Source organism: Leptodactylus fuscus, chromosome 8, assembly GCF_031893055.1.
Source record: "Leptodactylus fuscus isolate aLepFus1 chromosome 8, aLepFus1.hap2, whole genome shotgun sequence".
In the NCBI taxonomy this organism is placed as follows: Eukaryota; Metazoa; Chordata; class Amphibia; order Anura; family Leptodactylidae; genus Leptodactylus; species Leptodactylus fuscus.
This window is the reverse complement of record NC_134272.1, coordinates 18,483,954-18,490,004: the sequence shown is the minus strand read 5'-3', so window position 1 is coordinate 18,490,004 and position 6,051 is coordinate 18,483,954.

The following is a 6,051-nucleotide window of genomic DNA, read 5'->3' as shown; positions in this document are numbered from 1 at the left end:
TTTTTATATATATATATATATATATATATATATATATATATATATATATATATAAAATGGGGGAGTAGGCTCAGCTGTAGCAGCAGCAGCGTCCCAGACAGTCAGAGACAGGCACATAAATCGGGTGTAAACAGGTTTTTCCCTGTATGTTTATTTTGAAAAACGGCAAAAAAACAAACAGGCCATAACTTCAGGCAAAAATAGGAACACAAACACCTGCTCAACTGAGCGGCTAACTAAACACAAATACACTAGCTATACGTGTGGCTGGAGAAAAACAAAAACAGAAGCTGTGGTTCACACGCAGGTCTCTCAGCAGTGGACAGGACCCAGTACCTCCTCTCTCCCCAGGAACTGCCCAGGCCTAAGGTCAAGCTTTATAGGCCTATAATAAGGCCCAGCTCCCACCTGTACATGAAAGCTCCTTCCTACAGGTGAGGTTTTACTACAGCCTGTACTGACCTCACTCACCACACACAGGTGAGGAATCTAGGGAAGATATAGTGTCCTTCCAGGACACTTTATGTGGGAGTTGTAGTTTTGCAACAGCTGCAGGGCTGTTATTTCGGGGAATGTCTACTGCTTTTCGGCACTTATGATTATTTTTTTTTATGCCACAACGTTCACCCTACAGGAAAAATATTTTTCTAAGTTTGTAGACCAGGCATTTTCAGACACTGGAATACCTAATGTGTATGTGTTTCACATTATTTTTTATACATTTTTATGTATTCTATGGAAGGGGGATGATTAAGAACTTTTATTTTTTATTTTTATAATTTTTAAATTTATGTAAAAACAGTTGTATTGCAGTCTATGCGACTGTCGGCACCCATTCAAGTCAATGGGATCTATTTTTTACACCGCTCACTCTGAATGAGTTTTTCGTTGTGGAATGAGGAGCATAAACTCCGTGTGCAGGCTCCCAAAAGCAGAAAATTACTGTGAAACCCATATACATTAGGTATCCCTGTGTCCAAAAACACTCAGTCTACAAACTTAGAAAAATAATTTTCCTGTAGGGTGAATGTTGTAGCAGGGGAAAAAAAAATCAAAAGTTGCTAAAACGCCGGTTTTCACTGTTTCGCTTCTGCTACAAATTTGAAATAAAAAGTAACCAAGGCAAAAGCATTCTCCAAAATGGTATAACAAAAAATAGTACACCTGACCCCCCAAAAAAAGAGGAACTATGCACCCATGTACACAGAAATACAAAAAGTTATGGTTGTCAGAATATAGCAAATTTTAGAAGAAAAAAAAAGGTTTTTTGTTTTTTTTTGCAAAGTTTTGGCTTTTTCTTAAGGGGTTAAAATGTTAATAAAACCGCATAAAATTTGGTATCCCCTGAATCATATTGAAACATAGAATACAAGTGACATGTAATTTTGGCTGAAGAGTGAATGCCATAAAAGAAAAGTCCATAAGAAAGTCAAGCAAATGCAGTTTTTCTTCATATCCACCCCATTCTAAAAAAAAAAATAAAAAAAAAATAAATTTCAGCTTCACATTCCATTTTAAAAAATAATAAATGGTAGTATCATGAAGAACTATTTGTCCCACAAACATTAAGCCCTCATATGGCTCTGAGAATGGACAAATAAAGTTATGGGGTTTGGAAGGTGGGGAGTCAAAAACAAAAATTGAAAAATGTCACGGGCGGGAAGGGGTTACCTGACCATTCATCTGTGGAGGTTTTTCAGATATCTACTGCTGATATATTCACTATGCTCTCCTGAGGGCTAGAAAGTGATGAGACCTAGTGTTTAAGCTGGTAAACATAAAGTAGTTCTAGGAAATGACTAGAGCTGACTGAGCCAAAATATGCAAACACTCTAAAACTCAGTTTGTCAACAAGGTCAACGGCCTTTGTAAGTTCCCTGATTATACACCATTGGAAGTCCCAAGGGTCCAGGCCCAAGGGAAGGCTGTCATACAATCAGGGCAATAGAGACTCATTTAATGGAAAGATGTGTCTCCTTGTCAACTTGTTACATAACATTAGGGAGCTTGACAAGGCTGAGGAGAAGATCAGTGGCCTATCCACTGTTTTATACCAGAAGACATAAGATAACTGAGAAAGGCTAGCAGAGGGGCAGGGGGAGATGCGGCCCTGGGCCAATTAATTGTGGGTCCCACTACGGAGCCAACACAAACACAGATATTTCATCTGTATTCTCCAGAAGAATGATACAATTGAAATATGTAGTAGAGCAGGAATAAAAACTTCAGGGCTGTAGGAGCTTGCAGCAAAGGCTAAAGATGCAAGCGTCCTGACCCAGGGTACGATAACATCACTACATTACGCCTCCTAAGCCGGGACGCTGATGGTGCTTGGAGCGGGTAGCAAATAAGTGACAGAGGCAAGACAGGTGCATTAGGAGATTGAAGGAAGGCAAGTATTTTTTTTTTTATGGTTAGAGGGGGAAAGGGTTATCATAATATTAGGGGGTAATAACCATATAAGGGGGTATTATTAATATAAGGCAACATTGGAAAGCAGCATTTATATAAGGAGTTATTAACCTATGGTGTATTGGGCTATATTAATATAAGGTGAGTGTTCGTGATTTAAAGGGGTTGTCCAGGAATTTTAGAAGTGAGGGAGGAGGCTTTGGAAGATGAAACACAAAAAGAAAAAAAATAATACCTGTCCCTGGCGCTTCAGTGTCTGCCACCTTTTTCCAGTGAAGCATGCATTTTGCCTTTGCCGGCAGAAGTCCTGCACAGCATGTGACTACTGAGGCCAATCAGAAGCCACAGGAAAGCAATCAGTGATGTCACTCACATAGATCACCAGTTCCCTTCCTATGGCCACTGATTGGCCTCGGCAGCACGTACGGCACAAGACTTCTGCTGGCAAAGGCATGGCGTGAGCTGGACGAGAGAACTTGGGGCAGGTGAGTATGAATTCTTTTTGTTCAATGTTTCACCCTCCCTGGCCTCCTCCCTGACTGAAATTAACCGATAAACTGTTTTTGGCAAGAAAGTGGAAGGTGAGGGAAAAGCTATATGGCTTCCGAAAGTGCTTGGGTATAGCGTGAAGCGGCTGCTGCCTTCTGATGCTATTTGTTACTGTCTCTCCCAATGTGTTTTTACCTTCACAAAATAAACACTGATTTTACTTATTTATCCTGGTTGGGTGAGTGCCCCCATTTTCCTCTTTTTTGCCCTTTTGACATTCATACCTATATTTGGGGTGAAGAGCACCACCGATACAGGAGGATATGGTTTATCCTTGGAAGCAGCTGCCCTGTAAAACTTTTAAGCACATAAATTGAGATTGTGGAGGCGCCGCCCATTATTTGTTTCTTCCATGAACCTTAAAATACAAAAATATTTACCCCATATGGTGACCGTAGTGGGAAAAAACCTAAATGGCAATTTTTTGAACACTTTGCCTTCTATAAAAAATGGAAAGGACGTCATACCACCAGACTTTTCTTAAATGGTATTAATAAAAACGCCATCTTGTCTTGCATAAAAAGAAGCAGCTCCATACACATAAATATAAAAAAGGTACGGGTGTCACAATATGGAGACACCAATTTTTTATTTCTATTTTACAAAGTTTTAAAAAATTTTAAAAGGTAACAAAACATTAGAAATACTATATAAATTTGATATTGCTATGATCGTACAGGTAACATTCCATTTTTACCTCATAGTGAATGCTGTAAAAATTAAACCCACAAAAAATTGTCGCAAATGCATTTTTCTTCCAATTCCACCTTATTCAGATTTTTTTTTTCTAGCTTCCCAGTACTTTTAACAGGATATTGAATGGTGCCACTACAAAGTACAATTTGTTTCGCAAACAATAAGCCTGCATGACCATCAGAGACTGTGAACTCAAAAATGAATGGCTCTTGGAATGGGGAGAGGGAAAAACAGAAGTGCAAAAACGAAAATTAGCGAAGGCATAAAAGGGTTAAAGGGGTCTTCCCCAGATCATAACTTTTAATGCAGACAGCAGGGGAGGGTTATAATGTATCTTTCCCTCCTTACCTGCACAGGATTGACTGTTACTGTGTATATATACAGAACAGTTGCAGCAGCGATGCTGACAAGGTGGAAAGAGACCAGAAATGTGAACAAGTACCTCTGGGTGTGTAGGCTGCTCTTTCTTAAGGCCCAGCTCTCCCCCTTTCCCTCCTCCTTCTTCCCGATCTTAGGTAACCCGACCTTCCCTAAGTGTCTCTCACCTGGTCCTTTCAAGTTGTGGAGGGATTCGGGTCAGTTGAGGGCTACCCACTTCCCGGATAACGGAGCTTGGTGGTCATACCGAGGCCTCCTTTCGGACCCGACACTCCCCTCTCTGGGCCAGTGGCGTGCCCTTCAACTGTCTCATTTCCTCTCCTCTCTGCCCAACTCGCCGGGATTTGATAGATCGCTCACGAAGTTTGAGGAGGCTTGCTCTGGGTCTGCTCCATCAGACACTCTCTCTCGGATTTCTATTTGCTATTGGTCTCCCCTCCTCCAGATCATCGCCCCTCCTTCTTGGCCAAGTGTCTTTCTCTGACTCGCAATGTACCAGAATCCTCGAGTTCACCTATAAAAGTTTGATAGCCAGTAAGCACCAGGAGGTGGGCTATAAAATCTTGACACGGTGGTATCACGTATAGGCAAAATTGCATAATATTTTCCCGTCCTCCTCTTTGTTGGCGCTGTGGTTCGGAGGAGGGGACCCTCTTGCATATCTTCTGGGAATGTGCTAGGCTTCATGACTTTTGGGAGGGTGTTCATAGCGTGTTTAGTCAGGTTTTTCAAACTTCTCTTCCATATTCACCTTCTCTTTTCCTGCTTCACCTTTTAGACCTCCTTCGCCGTACCTACAGTAAGTCATCTCTTCATCACGTGATCAATGCTGCCAGGGCATGCTTCCCAGCACTCTGGAAATCCTCCAATCCCCCTTCCCTCCGACATTGGCTTCATAAAGTAGAAGAAATCAGGGTCATGGAGGACCTCATAGTGTCACATCGGGACACGCAAGAGGCCTACATGGAGGTGTGGCCTCCGTGGATTCTCTTTCAGGGCACCCAAGTGTACAGGGATCAGGCTTGGTTGATGTGGCTTTACAGTTGGTGGGTTGGTGGATGGAGTTAGGGGTTGTCCCCCTCCCCCCTAACCAATATCCCCCTTTTTTTTTTTTTCCTCTCTCTCCTTTTTCTCTTTTACTTCCCCTGTTGTCTCACCCCCCCTGTCGTTGGCTTCTGTTCCCCATCGTCCTGTTCTGTCCGCTCAGACACGTTTATTTGTGTGATCTGGTTCTGCGGATCTGGTTGCTCCGTCCCCGCCTAGTTATTGTTTTGTATATTGTTTATTTGTAAACTGTTTATAAATAAAGAATTTATTTAAAAAAAAAAAAGAAAGAAAGAAATGTGAACAAGTAAAGTCAGAGACATCACCTGTAAGTTAATAAATGAAACTGCACTGTATTCACATAATGGTCTGAAGCCCTGTGTAGAGGTGGTATAAATCACTGTATGGTCACCATATAATGATAATATCTGTATAACTGCATTGGGGGCCCATTTGGCTATGTTTGCGTCCCCTCCTTTCTGTGCTGATCCTCTAGCTAAGCCTGTGAAAAGGAGTCAATTCCAGCACTGCTTTAGTCAAGTGTGCTAAATAGCAGCAAGTAGAAATTAGGCCAAGTGGGCCATGTGGTAACATTTAAAGAGGACCTTTAGGGGGCATTCACACGGAGTAAATTGGCGCTGATTCTGCCATGATAACTCGTGGCAGAATCAGTACTGATAAAAAGACTCCCATTGACTTCAATGGGTTCTGTTTTCTGCGCAGAACACATTGAAATCAATAAGAGGCTTTTTAACCCATTGATTTCAATGTGTTCCGCTCGGAAAACGGAACCCATTGAAGTCAATGGGAGTCTTTTTTTATCAACACTGATTCTGCCTTGAGTTATCGTGGCAGAATCAGCACCACTCTATATCCCCTTAATGTCCTCATGAAAGTGTGGTTTTTATATACCGCTAGAAAGCGGACAATATGGTGAATTCAGAACACTATTGGCTTATCTGTTATGTGCCC